General features: G+C 48.7%; 1 protein-coding gene across 3 annotated transcripts in view; it reads left to right on the top strand.

Moving 5' to 3' along the window:
- LOC149371665 (solute carrier family 35 member F3-like) overlaps positions 1-23403 on the top strand; it is a 317875-nt gene that overhangs the window by 39981 nt on the left and 254491 nt on the right. Inside the window, exon 1 of one of the 3 annotated variants that reach the window (XM_089565904.1) lies at positions 9073-9196. The exons of the other annotated variants lie outside the window; for them this stretch is intronic. The gene's annotated coding sequence lies outside the window, so the exon portion shown is untranslated. Of the gene's footprint in view, positions 1-9072; positions 9197-23403 lie in introns of those variants that run through there. 3 annotated transcript variants of the gene reach the window in all.

Raw genomic sequence — 23403 nt, 5'->3', positions numbered from 1 at the left:
AAACCGATCTGGTCATCGCGGCAGTCGCTGGAGAGCAGACCCTCCCATTGCTCCACACTTGGGTTTTGTATAACTGGGACGATGTCGACTTTTTGACATGCCCATGTGATGTGATACAGTGTAGGTTTTTCATGGCACCACGGACAATTGTGTGCGTAAAGTGTGGGGTGAATTTTACTTAGTGTGTTTAGATTTGGATATGACCCCGTTTGAAGTTGTCTCCATGTGACAGCCTCTTCTTTGTTTAAAGATTTGTGCGGTGGTGGGTACCGCATCCTGCTGCCTTTGTAGTTGTTGAGTATGGCCGAGTATTCCTGAGGTACTGGCAGGGATTCCTCAAGGTCGTTGACGTTGGATGCTCGGTAGTTAGTATATCCTCGAGCTATCCTGTCTGCCTCTTGGTTTCCTGCCACCCCCGTGTGCCCCGGTACCCAGATGATCTTATGTTTGATCGCCTTGTGTGGTTTTGCATGTGTTTGTTGCGTCTTGCAGTCTACAGAGCGGAGTATGCGGAGCGCTCTGTGACCGACTCTGCCGCAAAGATAGTTGCGGCAGGCTGCTTGTGAATCAGTAAGAATTGTCAGTGACCGCCCAGTACGATAGCCCTCCGCTGCCGCTAGAGCGACGGCCGCTTCTTCAGCCTCAGCTATCGTGCAGTCTTGCAGTGAGGCGCTGGTAATCTCGTGTAATTCCGAGTTGACTACAGTTGCCACTGCGTTGTTGGTGCCTTGTCCCCTTGTCATGGCATATGTGGCAGCGTCGACATACACTGTTGTATCCTGGGATGCGTGTGTTTTCTGTAAGCGGTCGGCCCTTGCCTCTCTTCGATCTTTGTGGAGGTTCGGGTCCATGTTTCTTGGTATTGGTGCAACCCTGAGCGTGCTGCGGTACTCATCGGGGATCGTTTCAGTTCTCAATATTTCTCGAATTTGTTCGGTGTAGCCCAGTTTCTTTAAAAGAACTCTGCCTGTGGGGGTCTGCTGTAGTCTGCGCATTTGGGCAACATGCTGCGCTTCCCGTAATTCCTCGAACGTGTTGTGCAGTCCCAAGGCTAAGAGCTTTTCAGTTGAGGTGTTATGGGGTAGTCGAAGCGCGGTTTTATACGCTTTGCGTAAAATCGCGTCCGCCTGTTGTATTTCACTTTTGATATGATTGTAGTACGGGAGACTGTATGCCGCCCGGCTGACCACTAGGCTCCTGACCAGCTTGAGTGTATCTTCTTCTCGCATGCCATGACGTCTGTGTGAGATGCGCGTAATCATGCGGGCCACTTGGAGTGTAGATGCCTTTAATAGCGCAAGGGTGTGAGTACAGCGTTGATTTGACTGTATCCACATCCCTAGTACCCGTATGAGTGTCTTCTCTGGTATCGGTTCTCCTTCGAGGTAAACTTGTAGTCGAAGTTCTTTACTGGTAGGGACTGTTCGGTTCTGTTTTCCTCTCCAAACCCGTAAGAGCTCAGATTTTTCGGTCGAGCATGCTAGCCCTCTTGCTTTGACATAGTTTTCAACGCAGGTAGCCGCTTCTTGTAGCCTATCCTCTTTCTCGCCGAGTGAGCCAGTGTTAGTCCATATTGTGATGTCGTCGGCATAAAGGGCATGGTGGATGTCGTCAATTTCTTTTAGTTGCTTCGCCAGTCCGATCATGGCCACGTTGAATAGCGTGGGTGAAATGACCGACCCTTGAGGTGTTCCCTTGTTAGGCGTTCGAAACTTCTCGGACCGAAGTTCTCCTATACCGATGGTTGCAGTTCTGTTGGAGAGAAATGCTTTGACGAAGCTGTGAATCCTGCGCCCGCAGTTCAGGTTGTCCAGGCCCGTAAGGATTGCTTCGTGGCTCACATTGTCAAAAGCCCCTTTGATGTCTAGGGCCATTATCACGTTTTCTCCGTCCCGAGGAACGTTCCGAAGTACACCTTCATATAATTGGAGGAGTACGTCTTGAGCTGATAATTTTGCTCTAAAGCCGAACATGCTGTGAGGGATCAGTTCGTTGTCTTCCATGTAGTTTTGAAGCCTCTGCGTTACCACTCGCTCGTATAGTTTTCCCAGGCATGACGTAAGCGAGATCGGCCTGAGGTTTTCTATCTGCAGTTTCTTGCCTGGCTTGGGTATCATCACCACTTCAGCATGTTTCCACTCCTCGGGGACAGTTTCAGCTTCCCAATGTTTGTTGAGGAAGTCTGTCAGTTCAGCGACCAGCGCATCGCTGAGGTTGCGGATGAGTGCGTTGTTTATTTTATCCGCTCCCGCGGCCGTATTTCTGGTGGTGTTTCGCATGGCCGCGTAGACCTCTTCTCGTGTGATGGGTCTGTCCAGGTTAGCGTTATCGTCTCCCCGGTATTCCCCTGTATAGGTCGGCGGGTTTGTGCTGCCAAAGCATTTGGCGCGCAATCTGTCGAGGAGTTCCGAGTCAGTGCCCTCGAACTGGTGAATGAACCGGTATATGGATTTATTGTTTTCAGCTTTTGTCTTAGTCGGATCGAGGAGCGCTCTAAGGATACGCCAAGTCCGTGTCGTGCTTAGCGTCCCACTAAGAGAATCGCTGAATTGTTGCCAATTTTGTTTTGCCAGCTGTGTGGCGTACTCCTCTGCTTTCGCTGTAATTTCGGCGATTTTAAGCTTGAGTTTCCTGTTATGTTTTTGTTTTTTCCATCTCCTGGTGAGACTGCGCCTAGCATCCCAAAGCTTGAGCAGCCGACCGTCCACCTCGGGTGTTTCCGCTGTTCGGTTTATGGTTTTGGTGTACTTGTCTTGCGTATCTCTTAGCTTGCTTCCCCATTCCTCTAACGACTGTATGCCATTCTCGGTAAGGTTGTTGTCGCATGCTTCGCGGAACGCATTCCAGTCCGTTATTTTTGCCGCGCCCAACTGGCGTCTCAGCCTGTCTGAGGTTACTTGCGTCTTGAGTATGAAGTGGTCGCTGCCTAAATTTTCCAATAGGTTCTCCCATTGTGTTTGTCCGAGTCCTCTTACGAATGTGAGGTCGGGGCAGGTGTCGATGCTGACGCTATTTCCAATTCTGGTAGGGGTTGCTGGGTCCGTGAGTAGGTTGCAGTTGAAGTTATCTGCAACCTCGGCTAGCGTTTTGCCTTTAATGGTGGCCTTTTGGTACCCCCAGCTCTTGTCCATGGCGTTGAAATCCCCCAAGATGATTAGCGTGTTGTTTTTCGCTAGTCTGTGGACACCGTGAAAAAGTTCAAAAAATTTAGCTTTTCTTTGCTTCGGGGGGCTGTACACGTTGACGATGAATACACTTCCCCCTTTCCTTTTCTTTTTCGGTACGATCTCTACAATCACATGCTCAATGTCAGTGTCGGGTATGCTGTCGTGATTGATGGCTATGACTGCCTTGCTCACTAAGATGGCTGTCTTTCCCGTCATGTGGCTGTCGTAGCATGTGTATCCCGTGAGAGTGGGTGTCGCGCCCGTTTCTTGAAGTGCGATAACGTCAGGTGGTGTTAGCTGCGTCTGAATGAATTGTTTGATGAGGCCTTGTTTCTTGCGATAGCCTCTGCAGTTCCATTGCCATATGTCTAAGATGTCTTGTTTGCTGTGGTTCGTGTTAGCCATGATTTAGGTTCTTGAGCTTGTGCAATTGCCCGTTCCCTGGGATGTAGATGGACTGGCGAGAGCTGCTAACGCAGGGCGGTTGTAGGCCTTTTCCTTAATGTTCTCTGTGTGTTTTTGTTTGCGGAAGGCACTCCGTAGCTCTGCTAGTTGTCCTTGTACCTGATGCATCATTTGTTGCATCATTTGTTGCATCATCTGTTGTATTTCCGCTTTGAAGTTTGAGCGTTCCTCATCGCTCATCTGCAGCGAGGAGTTCGTTTGTGTAGCGTTCGACAGCGGGTGGCAGTTGGATTTTAGGTCTTGAACTATCTTTGTGAGTTCCGCTATTTGGCGTTCCAACTCATTCTGTTTAACGCGAGCAAGTTCTAGTTCGCGCTTAAGTGCTGCTTTCTCTGCGTCTCCATGTTCAAGGTCACGGTTGTTTGCGTTGTTTGTATTGGTGTTGAGTTTGTTACCAGTCCCACCCGAATGTGGAGCAAACCCGGGAGCATCGGCTCTCCAGCTCACCTTGTTGCTGCTTTTCTGGGCGGACCCGGTGTCTTCGTTCTTCTGGTGCTGGTTCCCGGCAGTCGTCCGCGCAGGGGGTGGCAGGGGGGGAAACGAATGGGACCGCGAGCGATGCCGTGATGAGCGGGATCCCGAGCGGCTCCGTGATGTCTCTCCCTCCGAGCTGAACCACCGCGGCCGTCTGCTGCGGTCACCGCGGCTGCGGCGTCTGCTGTCGCGTCCGCCGCTGTTGCTGGCGTTTTCACCTGTAGCGTTGCTGAGGGCGGTCTTGGTTTGCTGCCTTCTGACTTTCTTGAGTCGTTCGCGGCAGTCCTTCGACCCGGTAGGGTGGGCCTCACCACAAATCACGCACTTTGGAGTGCAGGAATGTCCAGTCGGTGGGTTTTGTGTTCCGCACTGGCTACACGCGCGCACATTAGGTGTGGGGCACACGTCGGAGCGGTGGCCTTGCTGGAAACACACATAACACACTTGTCTCGTGGGGCGGTACGGGTAGCATGCCGTCTCGCCCCCGTAGTAGATAACATATTTTGGGACAATGGGACCGTCAAAGGTGATGACGGCCGTCTTGGTTTTTCCTAACATCCGGGCGCTGAGGATGGTGACTCCTTGGGTGCGCACTCGTAAATGGGCCTTGAGTTCTTCCGGTGTCGTCCCGGGATCAATTCCATGTATCACGCCACGTTGGACATCGTCCGGCGCGGCCACGTAGGTGTTCATCTCAAATGCGCGTCCAGCAAAGGTGAGGCTGGTAATGCGTCTCACGAGTTGGGCAGCTGATTCATGTGGGGTGCTTACGATAATGATGTTAGATCCTGGCCGGAGCCGTATGATGAAATCTTCGTCTTTGCATTGTTGGTTGCAAGCTGCGACTACAGCGCGGGCTACCTGGTGGGTGTGAAGCTGTCTGACAGCAAGTCCTTTCTTCGGTCGAATGATAATTTTGAAATCGTTCTTAGGGAGCGGAGGCAGCCTGCGCCTTGGCTGGTGTCCTGTTCCTTGTCCGTTGGCGTTTCTGCCGGCGGCGGCTGGCCCTCCGTCGGTCGCGGTGAGTTGAGTTGAGTTGTCTTCGCCGGGGTTGCTTTGGGTGGTCGAATTGTTCCCCGCAGCGATCCGTCTGCTTTTCCTCTGGAGTTTCTTCTGGCGTTTGGACAATGCCAATTCCCAGCTGGCGTCGTTGTTGTAAGGGTTGGGCGGCGCCTGCGTGTTTAACGTCCCAAAGCGACTAAGGCTATCAGAGACGCCGTAGTGGAGGGCTCCGGAAATTTCGACCACCTGGGGTTCTTTAACGTGCACTGACATCGCACAGTACACGGGCCTCTAGAATTTCTCCTCCAAAGGAATTCAACCGCCGCGGCCGGGATCGAACCCGCGTCTTTCGGGTCAGCAGCCGAGCACCATAACCACTGAGCCACCGCGGCGGCTGCGTGCATTATACGGTAACCGTGAGTTACCCACTAGGCTAGGCCAACACGCTACACTTGGTACCGCAGAAGGTCAGAACAATGACCACATGCGGCACGTATGAACGCAACCCTGCATATGGTGCGCCCAAACGCGCAACAGGACGCCTCGCTTCAGCAGCGACAGTTGTTATTTCGCCATCTGTGGTCGCTATCTCGGTGCGGCTTACGAGACTCGCAACCTGAACCGCAGTTATCATCATCGCTTTTCATTAAGCAATGCAAATTAAGGCTGCGAGAGCCAAACAAAAATGAAAGCTAAATTATTCAAAGGCATCTCGCGCGAAGCGCGTCTCGTGTTCGTTACATAATCAGCCCCTATTTCTGCGTATTCTTGTGTCGTCGGCACTGGTTATTGTACTCGTCTGTCGCCCGTTGCGACAGCGCAACTCGCACGGGCTACCGAAATGCTTGCGTAAGGCACTGCTATGGCTTTAGTGCTGCAAGCGCGGTCAACACGGGTTGGTTTAAACACTCGATTAGTTTCTTCATTTTACGGTCACCCTCTTTTTTTCAGCGGCATTAACGAACACTGAGGCGGGGGGAGGGGCTGGAAACTTGACACGGGCTCGTTCATTTCGACACCCGGATCGGTCATCACCCGCGACAGGCCCCCTAAATGCAGCCCCCGAAAAATTTCCACGGCAAACAGCCTCAGCCAAGCTTTGCAATCAAACAGATACATCGCGCTCGCAGACTTTCATCTCGAAAATAGCGATCGCTCTAGCAAGCGTTTCAACACCACGATGAACGGAGTCGGGCATGACGAAACAGCTCGCATGAGAGAGGAGGAGGGGGGAGGAGGAGGTATGAGCGCTAAGCCTGGAGGCAATGACCTTAAGCAGAGCGCTGCGCGATGCATTTTCCGACCAATCGTCGCACGCGCCGGATCGGCTACAACCGTTGCCTGAAAGGACAGGCGGTCCCACCGCATGTGCTTATCGAGTTGCTTATTGCAAAAAAAAAACTCTCTCAAATTGCGCAGCTGAAATGAAAGCGATATAGCGCATGCGTTGTACTGATGTATGGCTCAACCGCTAGCGCCGCCGTAGGCGGGGTCAAAGTTCTAATTTTCCTCGTTTTGGTTTCACTCGCACTAGGCAGAACCAACAGAAAAGCAAACGCAAATCTCTGGAAACACCTGCTCTAGAATAGCTGTCACAGACATGAATTAACCAATATAAATAAATTGAAGCAACATAGCATAGTGGGTGAGTTGGTATTGCAAACTGAAAGAAGGAAACAGTGGAAGTAAAACGAGAGAACAGGGAAAGGAAAGACTCGCACAAGGGCTGAACTTACAACGGGCTGTTTAATCGGGACGGGGGTAACGTATCTAGTGGCTCTGTTTCGTTCTTTGAAGATTCGATATATAAATGAACAGGGCAAAAAACACCGAGTGTAATTTAAATGTGAAAGCCAATTGGAAAAAATAAAAAGAAGAGGTTCGATGTGCGTCTGGTGGCTTGGTGGTGCTGGCGGATAAGAGCCCTCGAAACATGAAAGTTTTCGAAATCCTCTTGAGCAATGACGCTCAGTAAAGGTGCATTATCGTGCATGTGTCGCAAGCTAGACAGAGCGTGCGATTTCAGCGACAAATTATCCAGGTTAAGGCGAGCATTCCACTCGTCTCTGCTGTGAAGACAGTCTCAAGCCGGGTACATAAAACTGCTAAAAAAAAAAAAAGTTTAGTGTCTTTAGAGGCATCCATAGACGTAAGTAGATTTGCTTTTTAAGCATGTTCGTGCGCCCAGGTGTCTCAAAACGACGAGCAGTAGCCTATTTGCGTATAGCAGGCTGGTGCTTAGAGGCGATATAGGATATTGCATTATGTGATTTAATTATTGTTCATGCCGTTCCAAAGTCCGCAGAGCTCGTTTGTACTTCTTCATCACCCCCGTAGGAGGCGACCTGCTATGAAGCTTCCTGAGCCGGCATTAGCGGCGTAACACACAGCCCACAGTGAACGAAAGAACCAACTTTGAGCAGAACTGAGGCGTTTTGAGGGACGCGGCTTGCATTAACTTAGCTCGAGGGATGAGCGTCCTCGAGAGAAATGGGAGCATCGCGATAAGGGACGCTGCTAACCAGGCACTGTTAAGGCGTTGTTAACCAGGACTCCCGTAGTTAAGAATGTTTTCCCGGTACTCACAGTAGCTGCCTCATTTTTTTTTATTTTTTTTTTGCGACCGGAGCGGCTATGGTCGGCAACTTTGAGGGGCTGCAGAGACGTCCGGGACACTGCTGACTGCTTGTACACGTACCGCCAGGAGGGGGGGGGGGGGGGGGTCATGGGTTTGAATATGCAAATTTACTAAAATTTGAGCTGGGCTAGTTGGTTCATATTTGAAACGTGAGAGGGCATCGCAAAAGACGTTTGGTCATTCACAACTTCTACCAAACGGCGAACCTGGAAGGAGTGAGCTCCGACCAGGAATTTCAGGTTGTCAGCGCCCGTCCTGTGTTCTATGTTTGTTATGTGCCGTCTTTTTGCGCTGCCCTCTAATGCTTCAAATTCAAATTTAGCCTAACAGGCATTCGCTACGAGCATCGACAATGAAACTCTTATCCTTTTTTTTTTAATGGACACTCATCTTGCTTCCGTGACACATAGACCGCTTACCTATATTTGCGCAAATGATTTAATTTAATAATGCTAGTTTTCCCTTCGTAGTCTTGATTAATTAAAGTCCGCTCTCAATACCGCGAACGTTATATCTATATCCACAAATATAGTCCCGTACTTTCCGCTAGTACACGGATATTTTCATCAGCCACAGAGTATACGATTGGCCATTCTTATTTCCGCACCTTTCCGTCTACGCAGCACACCGGTTCCCGCCATCGCGTATTCCAGCTTCCTTCCCGGTTTGCGGGGCATGCGAGACGGCTTTACGAAACCCGAATTATCGCCGCCGCTGCCTCGTATAAAGACTTCCGATCGAGTCAGCGCTCATATACCGATAGGCCTCCCTCTCCGTTCCCCTTCCGCGCGTACGCGCTCTCTTGTGTACAAAGCTCCTCGCCTTCCGAGCTCCCTGCACCGCAGCCGTCGCGCTTATGGGTTCTACTTCCTGCCGCCGCGTCGATAGAGGTAGATTGCGCGACGTTCCTCGTTGGCTGACGTCGCGCTTCAACGCTCCTGCTGCAGCAGCTCGCGCCAGGCGCAAAACACAGGCGCTTATGTACACACATACACACACACAGACACGCGTCTGCACACGTACTTTACCGCTGCGGCAGGCCCGCGGCGCGAAGGCTTGTTTGGCAATATGTTTTGCGCCCCGATGACGCCATCAAACTTGTCGACTAATTGTGTCTCGGCCGGGAAACAAAAGCGAGAGGGCGACGCGAGCGAGCCAGCCAGCGAGTGAGCGCTAAAACTTGGATTCGCGCGCGAAAATGGGCACGAGGACGTTTTCGAACGGGGACAAGGTTCCGGCGCGGCGGTGCGCGAATGTCGCCCCTGCGACGATCACGCTGCCGCCGCCGCCACGCAGTCGCCGAGAGCGCGCGCTGCGGAGGCCAACCTTGCACGAGCGCGTGCTGTTATACACGCAAGTTTCAATTGAATAGGCTGATGCGAACCGCCGTAGAGGAAAAGGGAGAGAGGCGAGGAGGACGAAGACGACTCAGACGGCTGCGGTAGAAAGAGTGAGCTCGCCTGCGCCCTGTGTTTGTGTTGGAGGAGAAGGGAAGGTTGCGGAAGAGAAGGTGTTGGGAGGGGGGGGGGGGGGGGGGGGCTCTTGCCGAATGTCGTTTCAGCCGAAGGACGCTTGCTTGCACACATCGTGTTCATTAAGAGAGAATGCCAAGGAGATCGATGATAAGGGTATATTGATACATGTTAGTATACAGACAGCATGGCTTTCAGTCTACGTCGGTCGAGAGTAGCAGGCAGTGCACTCTCTCGAAGAGCGCTGCAGGTCACCGGATATGACGGCGCCTTCGCTTGGATTCGGGGAGACATGACTAAGTCGAGTGACCGGTGTCTTGAGAGAGAAGCCGAATTTGGAACTGACGCAATCTTTTCTGAAATGCGGCGGAGCGCTTGAAATGTCATGGTTGCCTGTTAACCGATAGGTTGGGGCTGTGTTTCAACTGCTGAATTCAGGCCCGGCCAGCCCCTTTCGATTGCACCGCGCTTGCTTCTCTCAGGTTTCCTTTCACCACGTCTACATGAAGCATCTCAGCGCTCCGTAAACGCCGGCTATTCATTCCCACCACAGAGACTTTCAAGTATGTGCTGCGATCAGCGCACGCAAGTAGGTTCGTTCGGCTGTCCAACGGAGAAAAGAACAGTGAAGGACAGCCTCTACGGAACGGTTTAAACATTCTAGCTTGTAGTACATATACCACATATTCTACCGGTGGCGAAATCTTGAATCGTGTGTTCTGAGTGAAACCCACAGGCGTTAGCTTATCAGTGATGGTTGACTTGGCTGGCTTCTACTATATGCTTACACCATTGTGATTCTGCACAGCTTCTTTCGAACGTCACTTGAAATAGCTGGTCGGGGCTTTTTACCCTTCCCTTGCGTAATTCCTCCTCAATTTCTTGCTTATCTTTTCTAATTTCATGCTCTTAGATTGAGCAAACTGCTGTCGAGTTCTTCCATAGTTCGAAGCGGCAGTTTAGTGACGCACTTGTTCCATGCTTGCCAGCCGACTGCTCTCTTTCCTGTCAGGTTGCCACGAAAGCTTTACGGCCAAAGAGTGCATTAGTCGTCCCAAGCAGCGTTCCCACGTACGACTTCACTCAGTCGATTGCGACACTGCGCCATGCGTGCTTCTGCGAATCGAGCAGGGCTCTCAATGCAGGCACGATCTTTCTATCCGCAGCAGATCCAGAAAGGCAGAACCTTGCTGCGGTACTACAAAAGTCTGCTGGAACGCGTCATTTGCCGCAGTCGGGGAAGAATGCAGGATGTGCTAGAATAAGCCTCGGCGGATCGACCCCTAGCGGCTAGAAAGAGAGAGAGAGGATGTTCATCATGGGGGAAGGAAAGAATTACGTCCATCAACAGTGCACGCTAGTGCACGCCAGAGATGCTCCTGCCGCAGCCAGCACGTCACCCGGTTGCGCCATCTGCCGCCGCGTTTATCAAAACGTGATCTTCCGCTTGTTCCAGAGGGCGCTTCAGCGGCGCACTACTAAATACGCATTCGACGACAGTGCGTCACGCGAGCGTAGAGCGCGCCGCCCGGTCTCCCGTTGATGTCGCAATCGCGAGTATCTGTTCCGGAACTCTTCGGAGGGCAGCGCGCGAGCGCTATACAAAAGCCGCATGGCGCTCTTTGTGCGCATTACCTCGGGGGCTGTCCACTACATACGCGGTGTTTTTCCGTTCTCTTTAAGCCAGGACGATTGCCCTTCCGAGACCCGGCATATAAACCGCGCGTCGTGTAGTATACCGCTCATTGCAGCTCTGGCAGAAAGAGGCTCTCTTGCAGATTAGGGTTACAAGCAGCGTTGTATATACAGTTGCTGACTAAAGCGCACATGAACGCTGCTTCACTGTGTTGCGTGTTTGGTTTTCTTGTTTTTTTTTTTTGTTTGTTTACGCTGCGGGCGGAACGGCGGCGCCAGTGCCTGACCTGTCGACAAGTGCAAAGCTGGTGCAATGATGCAAGATAACCATTATTTTTTGCACACACGCTTCGAACTTTGGCGTCTAAAAAAAAGAGAACGAAGATAAAACCACACACTTCAATACAACACAATAGTAGGCCTACGATGTCTAACAGTGAGAACAATGAATGAGTCATCCGAATTTTAAATGAAGCTGTACAGTAAGCGTTCTTAGACATACGTGGACATTTTAGCAGCGTGTTTCTCTTACCATCGTAGTCACGTGATGCGCACGAACATTATTGGGGCACGAGATTCAGGCTTTATGGGTAGTCCTATCCAGCTATATAATCACGTCTATTATAGTTTGCATCCACCTGTATCGGAGCCATGCCGTATAGCACTCAATTCACTAAAAAGCATGAATTGCTTTTAGCTTTTACTCCCGGAACTTTCAGTCGAAAGTTGTCCCTAAACCGATAAAAAGTTGGTGCCGGAACGAGCCGAAAGTGACAAAGAACCGATGCTGAAACCAACGCTGAATAAGAAGCCAATTTCCTTCCGAACTGCTTTCTGCGAAGGAATGCATCTGCGTTGCTCAGCGCTGCAGTCACTGGTAACAGCGATGACACGGCAGGAATGTGGCAGGCTTGCGTCAGTCACAGCAAATACGAGCTCTCAGCCGTCACCGCAAAATGTGACTGCGTCTGGAGAAACGGTTTCAGGTTAACAAACAAGGGAAAAAAACGGAGAAAACGTCGTCAGTCGTCCGTTCGAGAACGGCGGAGACGGAGCCTCGTGGGGAGGAAGTTTGCGGTTTGCAGGAAACATCATCGAGAAGTGCGCGTATAAACACGACTGCTGGCTCGCGATGACGTGAAGGGCTTTCTCGTAAAGTGGTCGCGCAACTTTCGAGAGAACGAGCTCGCTCGTGGGTTTTCTTTTTCTCTCGTGTGTCACCGGTCGAGTCCGGTTTTACTGGTCGAAATTAGACGACGCGAAATCCCCAAAGCGCCAAGGTACGGATATAATAGGCATTTATGGTTCTGTTGTGGATTTTAATAGAAAAACACGAGCTGAGAGAAAGGCGCAGTTTTGCCGCCTTAAATTTCAGAAAGCGTTTTAACGCACACCCAACGATTCTGGGAAAACGCATTTTTAAACGGGAAAGAGTTTACGAACGCAATTTTTTCATATATTGCAAGATTTCGCTATAACAACCAATACAACCGCGCAACTCCCGACGACAGGCTTGCATTGTTTTGCAACTGATGTTTTTCCTACCGTTAAAAAAGTTGCCCAATGGTTTTCTATGGGAGTCTTAAATGCTCGATGCGAGCGATGCAAAAACTTTAAAATAAAGATTATGGAGCGTACCGGGAGAATGGATCATTACCTTCAATATTTACATCACAATACCTTAATATATTCCAAAATTCAACTCTTTTTTTTCTTTTTTTTAAAAGAATGTTGGGCATGGTACGTCGTGAATGCAGATATCAACAATGAGGACATGCACATGCAAGCGGCAATTGCGCGTCTAGTAGACGCGCAATTGCCGCTTTCTTACTTGTACGATGGTAGCCAATCAGAGTTGAAATGCGGGATCTACGGATTGCCCTGACGTCAGCTCCTTACACGGGATTCGACCGAAACCAGTCGCGCATTAATTTAAAGTTGAACACTCAAAAACGATGCTGCATATCTAACGCGAATTTGAGCGTAGCTACTGAAGCGAACATTATTAACGACACAGCGTGACTAGCATAACTCAAAATCGCAGTTCGATGCTTTTTGCTCGTCAGTTCGCAAACAATCTATGCGGGAAACTTGAAGTCTAAGCCTTGAGCAGTTTAAAACCGCATGAATAAAGTTCTCGCTTTTTTTTTCTGTTGTTACATGAATGCAATAATTGGTAGAATTTTATATCTTTTTCCTTCCATGCAGTACCTTCAAGTCTCACTAATTGAACGCGAAACCATTTCATTGGCTTCTGCCGGTACAAAAACGCACCGCTATCACAGGCGCTGGCTGCAGAAGCCGCGTATATTCGAACAAACGGAGCGCGCATACTCATATTAGAAAGAGAAATAAATTCCCCGCATTTTCCGTTATCGTGGCATTTCTAATATGTCACTCGAGCACCAATCTGTCTTACGACATCGTTACGCGAAAGCTCCTGGAAAAACCGAGAGAAGTACCGAGCGGAATTAGGACTCTTATGTCGATTGCGCGAGCGGTGTATTCAACGAGTGGCGAAGAGTGAACGCACAAGCGTGCCCTCGGGGATAGTGTCGAAAGCACTAACGCTCATCAGCTATCAGTTCTGCATAGAGCAGAACTTGCAGATTATCATGCTCTGGACAAACTGTCTTTAGCGTTGCACTTTTTATGCGCGACATGAGCTGTTGGAACTCAGTGGCCGTTGAGTAATAATTTAAAATCCTATGGTAAATCAAACAGAAAGACAACCCACTCGAGCACTGTTGGGAGCCAAAGTGGCGTATACTACTCGAGCTTCGGGTAGACTTCACTGCCGTGCCTTTTTTCGGCAACGCGTGTGGTCGAGAGAGGCGAGGAAATGACTGGATTTTCTGTAGGCATGCGAAGTTCGTTTTGATCTGTGGCCCTCCTGGTTGGAAAAACTGCCGAAAGGATTTGCAAAAAGCGAGTGATGCAAGGGCGCGTTATATAAACCGATTTTTCCCCCGCTGTCTTCTTAACGTTCACTTAGTTCACTATAGAGAGGGCTCGGCTGTGCAAGGTTCATGAAGTCAGGACTATGGACTGCGTTAGGCTGTGACAGGCCTAAATATAATTGCGTTGGTCAAAAACTATATAGAAATAATTTACGATTTCGTTGATACTGATAATATGAACTTCAGGCCATTAAAATATCGCAGAACAAGTGCACCCTTGTTTGCCTTTGCGATCTTTCATAGATTTCTCAGTAAAAGCGCGATTGAAATGATTGACCGATGGACCCTCCGTTGGCATTGTTAGGGATGGAGACGCCCCTGAACGAAGGACGATACCGCCATATCGTGTAGTTGCTAAACTCTAGCTGTCGATCACGAGAGAATGGCGCGCATTCTTCGCAAGCTCCGCTTAACAATGCAATGAGGGGTGAGAGCACGATAGGAATCAGGAAGTGGTGTTAAGCCGCACGTGACTTGACCGCCACGTCAGCTGTTAACGACTGTGCTGTGTCCACACAGTTCTGAAAAGCCGTAGTTACTGAGGAACTGTTATAACCTCATCTACTGGATTTACCGACGTCGTACGCTGATTCCGCGCAAGAGAAGGACGCACTATTTGGCAGCATTGACATTGGAGCAGGGCAGGGTTTGTAAGCCCTATCTCCTCCGTCTTTTTTCCACTGTGACTCTTTCGCTTGAATCTAAAGGTCTGACTGCTTTATGTCTTCTGTGACATAAATTGCTGGGCACATGTTGGATCCTAATCGAAGCGCAAGTCCGCGCCCAAAGCGGGTGTTGGCTTCTGGAGGAGGATGTGCTTCGACGTTCAGTTCTTCAAAACAGCGAAAGAAGGCGCAATAGCTGCAGTCAGGACGTTGACTACCCGTTATTAATGATTTAAGACGATGACTTAATGTTAATAAATTGCATTAATATCAGCAAAAAACTTTCACAACTTGAGCCTGTCTTGGATGCTAGAGGACAGTTGTTGGGAATGAACTGCCTACTGAAATCTTATTTGAAGCGCTTTATATGAAAAAGAGCGCGAGGCATTGTTCAATTTAGACCAGATACACAGGATAAGCCTGCGTTCTAGGCATTAACGTGATGAATTTTTCAGAGTTTATGCATCCGAATCAAGGAGACTTTCCTTGCAAAAGACCTTAAGAATATCTGCACGGTTCAATAACGTTCTCAACCTAACCGCGTTGGTTCAGTCGTAATCTGCGAGGGAACTACAGAAAGCGGAAGCCATGTTCAGGCGGGTCGGATATATATAGAAAACAGCTCTCTTGCTGAGGCCACGTGGTGTGCGGCACTTGCGCTTTGAGTCTGTGGAGCGAAGACCTCACATAGGGGGAACAGCAAGCAGGTAGTAAGTACTAATTAGCATCCACCCATACTCAGGCACAAGGCTACAAAGAAAGATATTCAGCTATTCTTTCCGGCTCGGGAATCGAACCCAGGACCACCACCTTCCTGAGGCAGTCGCTCGGCCTACTATGCTATCAAGGACGGTTTGAAGATGGCGGTGCGAGGTCGAATTGATCAACTCAAAATGGGAAAGGTGTCAGTTTAACGTGTGTAGTGTAATCCCCCAACGCGAAGTAATTTAAAATCCGCACCCACCCAAGGAAAGCTATACAGCTTTTACAGAAGTTTTGTAGTTTAAGAAAACTTCTTGGTCCGGAGTTCGAATCCAGGACCGCCACCTACCCGGGACAGTCACTCTACGAGCTAATCATACCAGGGCGTTATTAGCGATTTCGTTTGTTAGTCTGTGGTAGCGCTTGGCCTTGACGCTGCTGGATATCGAACGTAACCATTCCAACCGGATCTTGCGGTCAATCATGGGAAGGCCAGGAATCCTCCGCAGGCTGAAAATATCGACGTACGACCTCCACAGCACGTGCACTTAGTGGATACGAGTGCGATAACTACTCGTTGCCGCAGCTGTGCGCTTCGTATCGCCCATAAGGAAGCCCTTCGCTAATGCATATGAGTGTCTGGGACGTTCTTGAGAGCTTGTCTGGAGCTTATGCAAACTACTCTTGGTTCCGTTACTTGCGAGATGTGCTCTCAGCAGTCGCTATCTGGCAGCTGATTTCGCGTCGCTCGCGCAGTCGGGGCGCTGTGCCAACAGTGATCTGGATGGCGAGTCTTGTGAAGACGCAAGGGACAGTAGCACTTAAGCTCAGTATGTCTTGTGCCTTGTACGTTCGCCTTCAGGACAAATATACAAAAGGTGGAAGTTTTCTAGCATGCGAGACGAGCAAAGTTGCTGCGATCAGCCTGATTAGTATTGATTATGCGTTATTGACAAGAATTATGCAACGTACACGCAATCAGCACATCCTGTTCCTGCAGTAGCAACAGTTACCTCGAATTGTGGCATAATGAAAAAGAACCGCGCTCAAGAAACGACGTCTTATTAGTTTAAGAGTTTCGAGTGACCAAACTATTGCCTACATTAACTTACAGGCCTGTACATGACATCCCGAGGAGAAATTCTTTTTCACTTCATGCCAGCCAATATGCCTCCACTCTTTCTCCTACGCAAAACGCAGAATTAAGGATGTCCATATATATATATATATATATATATATATATATATATATATATATATATATATATATATATATATCACTGATGATATATTTTTTCCTGCAGCTTTCCAAGTTTAAAAAGCTAAACTTCTATCACCTGTGCTGTCCATGTGTTTTTGTGTTAAATTTAATAAATTTCAATTTAATAACATGATTTTTTGCATATTCAGTGCAGATATGTTGATTTGAGAACACCAGCTTTAACGATCGGACGTGGACGTAGAGATTACCTTTCTACGTCATTATTCCATCGAATCAGAATCGCCCCAGCGTGTCTGGTAAATACGCTGTTGATTTCGGGACGTAACAGGTGTCTTTGCTCATGAAATGAACCATGTGTTTTCAACAGTAGGACAGGGTTAATTGGAGAGATACGGGAGAGGCCGTTGCCGTGCAGTGGGTGTAGTCAGGCTGATGGTGATGACGTTTTCGAGAGTTCCAGGCGTGGGGACAGTGTATTAGGTTCGACGTTAAGAGCGAACACATAGAACTTTCGGCTTTGACAAAACATAAGGGACCAGCATTAACATAATCCATGGTTTTTGTAAAGCTTTGAAGCTGTATGCTGAGTTAATCTCTATGCTTTATAATCGCCAAACCAGAATCCTAATCCACGCCGGTGCAAGCCTTCAGTGTTGTGTACCGACAGGCTTTGCATCATTAAAAAAATGAATGACTGAATAAATGAGATCAATCAGTCTCTTGTTGAACCGGTACTGGACAGTCTAGGAGCTATGCGCAGCCACGGTGAATGTGCAGTGCACAGGCCTCTTCAGTATAAAAGGGAGCACTCAGTGTACACCAAAAGATGGTTTCTTATTATTTCTCTACTAAAGTTGAAAATGACTATTGCATATTATACACCAAGAGGAAAAACTATTAGAAAACAGGATAAACTGTGCTTGTAGCACATAATTATGGAGTAATCAGTAAGTCAATGCTCAGACTTTGTTCCCTTTCATATTGGAGGGGCTTGTAATTGAAATGCATTCACTGGCTCGCGCGTCGAATAGCTGAGGTAACAACTGATATGATAAGATAAAGTGCTCACACTTTCTCGTTTTCTGTGACCACCCTCACGAATTATATCACTGCTCCCTTTCGCAACAGGCTTTCTGGAACCAGCTAGATAGTCATATCTTGATTCTGTGGCCGGTGATAAGACGACGGAACGTCAAGAGGGTCCTGAAGTGCTATTCGTCTTGACCATTGCCTGCGTTTGTTTTAATTCCTTGCCAACCTTCGTGGCCTTCGCTTGTTCAGAATTGCCTCCGTTTAGTCAAATAAAAGAAAAGTGCTTTCGTTGGCTGGCTTTTATGTAGATTGGTTTGGTTTACAGGGGTTTAACGTCCCAAAGCGCCATGAGGGCTTAATCAAAGGCTATGAGGGACGCCGTAGTGAAGGGCTCCGGAAATTTCGACCACCTAGGGTTCTTCAACATGCACTGACATCGCACAGTACAGGGGCCTCTAGAATTTCGGCTCCATCGAAAATCGACCGCCGCGGCCGGGATCGTACCCTCGTCTTTTGGGTCGGTGGGTTTTTATGTAGAGAGGAACACTTTTGCGAGCATATCGTCAAATAAAAATGCGAAAAAAAGAGTCATCACAAGGACTTACAGCTCTCCAATTTTTTTATTAATATTACGGAGGCATCGACCAGACAGTCGTTCAGTGCCTCGTGCAAGACCGCAGTGGCGAAACAGATGAGAGTGCGCGCATGCGCAGAGAGCGATTGCCAGTTGCAGTGTCATCCGGATGGGCTGTTGGCGAGCAGACCAGCAGCGCTGGTATAGTATTGCGTCCGCAGTACAGCCCAGCAGACGACGCTGCAACTGCGTAGCAAGCACTCTGTGCGCATGAGCGTACCCTCGTCGGTTTTGCCATTGCTGTCTTGCACGGAACGCTGAAAGACTGTCTGGTCGATACGTCCGTGATATTGCTACAAAACTGGACAGCTGCACGCGTGCGGACAGATGTAAACTCAGCCCGATTTCGCCTCATAGTTCACTATTAACGCGTTGCCTATAATTGGAGATTGCGAGATACAAAGTGCATACTGACTGATATTAGTCGCCACTAAGAATTCTCATGGATACGTAAGATTTCTCGCTTTCAGTTATGCAAAGCTGGACAGATTGGAGTGCTCCATTTTTTTCATCTCCGCACCTTCTCGTTTTGAAGATGATGGCTTTGGCGCTCCGCATTATACTCCGCTCTTACTTCTGCAGCTTGCAGCACGCTATAGCCTGCTCAAGGAGAGAGGCAATGCCTCTAAGTAAAGACAATGTACCGTAAATAAATAGACAATGACCCCTCTGAACCTCGCCTGGCACAATGAACAGCCAGCTGAGGAGTTCCCCGCCCCGTGTTCCGACCAGTATCTCCGCGCTCCAGAACTAAGGAAGAAATTTTTGTGGTCCACTTACGTGAACCTTGATACCGACAGGAACCTTAATTTCATCTCGAGCACTGATCCCTGTCCCAGTAAAACCAGGCAACCAGGCAGCGTTACAGGTGATGTCAACCAAATTCAACCAAATGCTGTCAACCAAATGATGTCAATCACACAAGACCAAATTCAAGCAATGTCGCCTTGTGGATGGCTGAAGGCCTGGCTACCGATCGCTGGCTATAAGTAGAGCCCACTTATAACGAACTCGACCGCCACGCGAATTCTGTTAGTTAGATCCGATGTTCGTAGTAAGTGAACTCTTCGTATTACAGCCAAAAATATTAAGCCCGCCAAAAGAGATCTTTATTTCACTCTACAAAAAAAAAAAAAACTGCGTTATACCCGTCTACTTTTTAAAGCAGATCCTACTGCAGCGCTTTCCATGTTCTCCCGGGCGTTCATGCTCCTTGCTGCGACCCTTGTTGCCAACAACCAGCTTCAGGGACGGGATATAACTAATCGCGGTAGAAGCGTCCCCGGCAGCTGGTGGCAGGTCGGCCGTATTACTCATTACTACTAGTAGAAAGTGCTCCCAATAGCGTTCAACGGCTTCGTCAGAGCACGCAGCTGCTCGATGTTTTCGTTCGCACGAGCGTAGTCATCCGAGGAAAAACAGCTATGCATCAGCGACGCGTTGCCACAAATCTACATGCTTGTGATCACGTGTGTTTTCGACAGCTTCATCTATCGTTCCAAAGCCCATGCAGCGACGAAAGTAGCGCTGCGCTCGTGGCACAGATTGTATCAGCTACACTGTCCTCTGTCTGACGATGCCTGCATGCGGTAGAAGCTAAAAAAGATGGAGCCGATTGAGCAGGCGACGTGTACCACGTGACGAGCATGATCAACAAGGCATTCAAACTTCTCAAATCGCTGCCCATAGCTGGCCCCCGACCATACGAAATAGCTTCGGTTTCGACGCTGTCCCTGTCTAGCGCCCACCGCGCTCCTGCCGCCACTTGGGATGCGTTGCCCAGCCGGCGAACACGCAGGCAATGTAGCCCTTGTAGGTCTTCGACGCGTCCTTGGCCGGCTGTTACTTGCTGTTGCGGTGCTGCCATTTTATTGCTTTCGTGGGTCGGCACGCTCTTTCCGGGGCGGTGTCCATCTCTGCGCCAGCTCTTCAACTTTAGGGGGGAGAGATCATGGCACTTCCTCGTTCGCTATAACCGAGTGATGCGGCCAAAGTTGTTCGTTGTATCTGAGATGAATTGCCATTGCCCGAATGGATATTTTGACCGTAGCACCGTACTCGCTCGTAATATTCTTTATATCTGTAGTCGTTACAAGTAGCCTGGACTGTTTATATAGACATTAGCGTGGGCGGTAGCCAATGTTCGCCGATTTTAAATGCGATCAGCCTTGTCTATCCGCCTGCTCGGTTAGCTGTCGTTAGCGTTATTTTCCACAGCAGTGCGCAGTTTCAGTGAGAAGGCGTATATACTGCTTAGTCTAGATGGGCATATCATACAATCTTCTTCATCCAAATTATTTTCCTATTTTTTTCCTTCTGAGCCCCAAGGGTCGTTCCCATCGATGGCACTGTGTGGTGGTAGATTAACCGGCTAATAAGAGGGAAATTAATAAAACCAAAATAAAATTCGGATAGAATAGTTGTATTATCATGGTCCTGGTCGATTAAGCGCACAACGATATTTTCGCTTGCCATTTCTGTTGTTAGTTACAAATTTTACTGGGGTTTCAATGCAATAGCATTAGAAGCGATAACTTTCTCGGGGAATTCCCATCTTCTGAATTGAAGTGACGTCACCAGACCGGACGTGACGTCACTTCCGGTTAATGTATCAAAGCTGCCAAAGTTATCCATACCCAACGCATAATGGCGTTAGGTGTCCCTGTGAGTTTTTTTTTTTTTTTGTCCTCCTAAAGACACGTATTCTTTCTTTTTTAGCGTCCGCGTTCATCGTATTGATCGTTGTTTCAATGTATCCTGCACATTCAGTGTACTTGAAAAAATCAAACATAAAACGGCGCGGCTCCCTCCATTTAACATCTATGGCTTTGCCAACACATTTTTGCGATGTCAGTGCACGGTAAAGAACCTCAGGTGGTCGAAATTTCCGGAGCCCTCCACTACGGCGTCTCTCATAGCCTGAGTCGCTTTGGGACGTTAAACCCCATAAACCAAACCAAACCAACCATTTCAAAGAAGCCACTTCCTGGAGTTTGTGCAAAAAGAAAAAAAAGGTAAGCGAGAGATATTTTAAAGCCAGAACAGGAGCGTTTTTCTCAGAAAATAACAAAAGACATTTCAGTTAGTTATTGCCCTTTTTTATTGTTGCTTGCAGCGCAAGTGCCGAGATAAGACAGAAACAATACACTGTCAACATGAAAAACTGCAACAAAAGATCGCGTCCAATGATCGATCGAAAAAAAAAAAAGAATTCACTACCGGGAATCGCTCTTGAGGTTCCGAGAAACGTAAACAATGCGGTTATACGCTTCAGCAGAGTGCTTTCGACATTTCGAAACTCCGACACTTGTGACCAACGTAAGAGACAATGTCTTCGCCGTTCCACTCGGCTATGTTTCTCTGAAGCGCTGAACATTTAGAATTGTACAACATGCTACGAGACGGCATGATCGCAGCCGTATATTGCCTTGATCTGAAAAGCTGCTATTGATTGCGCCACAAAAATAGAACCGCTACTCTCTCTCCCCATTATTATATGGTGAATAGGTTCAGTCTGCGCCCTCGAAGTTCCTAGCGAAAACCATTGCCGTAAAGCCTCCACTCCGACTGCAGGCAGTACCTTTCCTTCTGAAAGCTATCGTTAATACACCTGAAGTCCATTACAGAACTGGGATATAGATTCAGCCCGGTTGGCGGCCATCTGATTTAAACACGTGGCGCTTCCACGGAACGCTTCCAGCGAGCAATATTGATCCAGGATGGCTCATTAAGGATTCTCTTAGCCCGTACTCCCTCTAGACAGACATTTAATAGATAAAGTGAGGCATTCATTTGTCACGTGCGATCGATTTAGTATTACTATAAGCGATAGAAAATAGGTCCATTATGCAAAACTACTCACAGCAACCTGTCGTCGGAATGAAATAACATCAACTTGTCTTTTGTGTTTTATATGCAATCGTTCGCTTCTGAAAGACGGCTTGCTATTTTACTAGGAGAGCAACGACTATTGCGGGCATGCGGCGTAACGGGCTGCGCCGTCAGCCAAACGGAGGCTGCTTCAAGGTCACGCTTAGCGACGTCGTGGCGGCGCAGACTTTTGATATGCATGTGCACTGTTGTGCGCTATTGTACGCTGGTTTATTAAGGCGAAAGCCTTTAATGGCTCATTCTGTCGTCCGTTACCAAAGCGTGTCACACGCGTTTAACTCTGGAACTAAAAAAGTTAGTAGAAAATCAATGGTTGCTTCAGATATAGGAGGAAAAAATGAACCTATAAGCCAAGTTTGATGCCTGTAGATTAAGCAGTTAATTAATTGAAGGCAAAAATGTCGAAATTGCGTCCAAATAGCGCGCACGTCCATATAGCCACGGGAACGCTGCGACGTCACATCCACCGGAAGTCGTCACGACATAGTGAAAAATTGTAACAGAATGGTCGGAAAACCGTCGGATTTGTGTCAAATTAGATAGAAAAATGTGTAATTAAGCGTAATTAACACTTAAGATCCCCGGAAGATGCATAATTTGGGTATCGATATAGCAACGGGAACGATGGGACGTTGCATCCACCGGAAGTCGTCACGGCATAGTGTCCTCGGCTTTCGCCTCTCAGCACTTTATTTGGCAAAGTGTCCCCGCAATTTTTTTTGTTGAGTGCGGAGGACGCAGGCCTGAAGTAATCCTGAACAGTTATGACATAGTGTTTCAAAGAAAGCCTCTTTTCCACGCAAACGGCTATCTGTTAATACTGCTAACAGGGTTGCCCAAGGCAACCTTGTTACGGTACACAGGATGTCACTCCCGGATGTGGAAGGAAAACTGCAAAAGCTGGATAAGTATACCTTCTTTCAACTTTCTTTAGCAACTCTGGTGTAATTCCAGCTCACAATCTCTATAGATATCGCTTAAGCCATGTATATAAACAAGAAATCCACAGGAATATCAACAATATACGTAACTGTTGTCGACGGAGGCGCTCCGGTTTCTTGAGACAAGTGCACAGGCGACGCCGGCCGTTCGAGTCCTGCAGCGGCCGCCATTCTCCGAGCACCGGCGACCACGCTCCCCTTCTTGGAAGAGCAGCGGGAGGCCCAAGAGGCGCGGAGCCACATCTGGACACCGCTCGCCGGTTGCCGTGGCCCCCTCGACATCCGGTCGGAGAGAGGGACACGAGCAGTGCCGTACGAACTCGCTTGCGGAAAAGGACATGCGTGCTGTGCTCCGTCTTTTCTGTGTTCTTATGTAACCTTCGCAGGCTAATAAACCTGCCCATTTATTTGTTTTATCTGGACGTTTGTTGTGTCGACTACATCAACTACAATCTTCAGAAGTGGGATTGAGACTGCCTTGCAAGACTGGCGCCTTCACCGAG

The sequence above is a fragment of the Amblyomma mixtum genome, chromosome 1, assembly GCF_055824585.1.
Source record: "Amblyomma mixtum isolate Tamu chromosome 1, ASM5582458v1, whole genome shotgun sequence".
NCBI classification, from domain to species: domain Eukaryota; kingdom Metazoa; phylum Arthropoda; class Arachnida; order Ixodida; family Ixodidae; genus Amblyomma; species Amblyomma mixtum.
The sequence above is the reverse complement of the archived record's forward strand: the minus strand, read 5'-3'. Positions and strand labels throughout refer to the sequence as shown.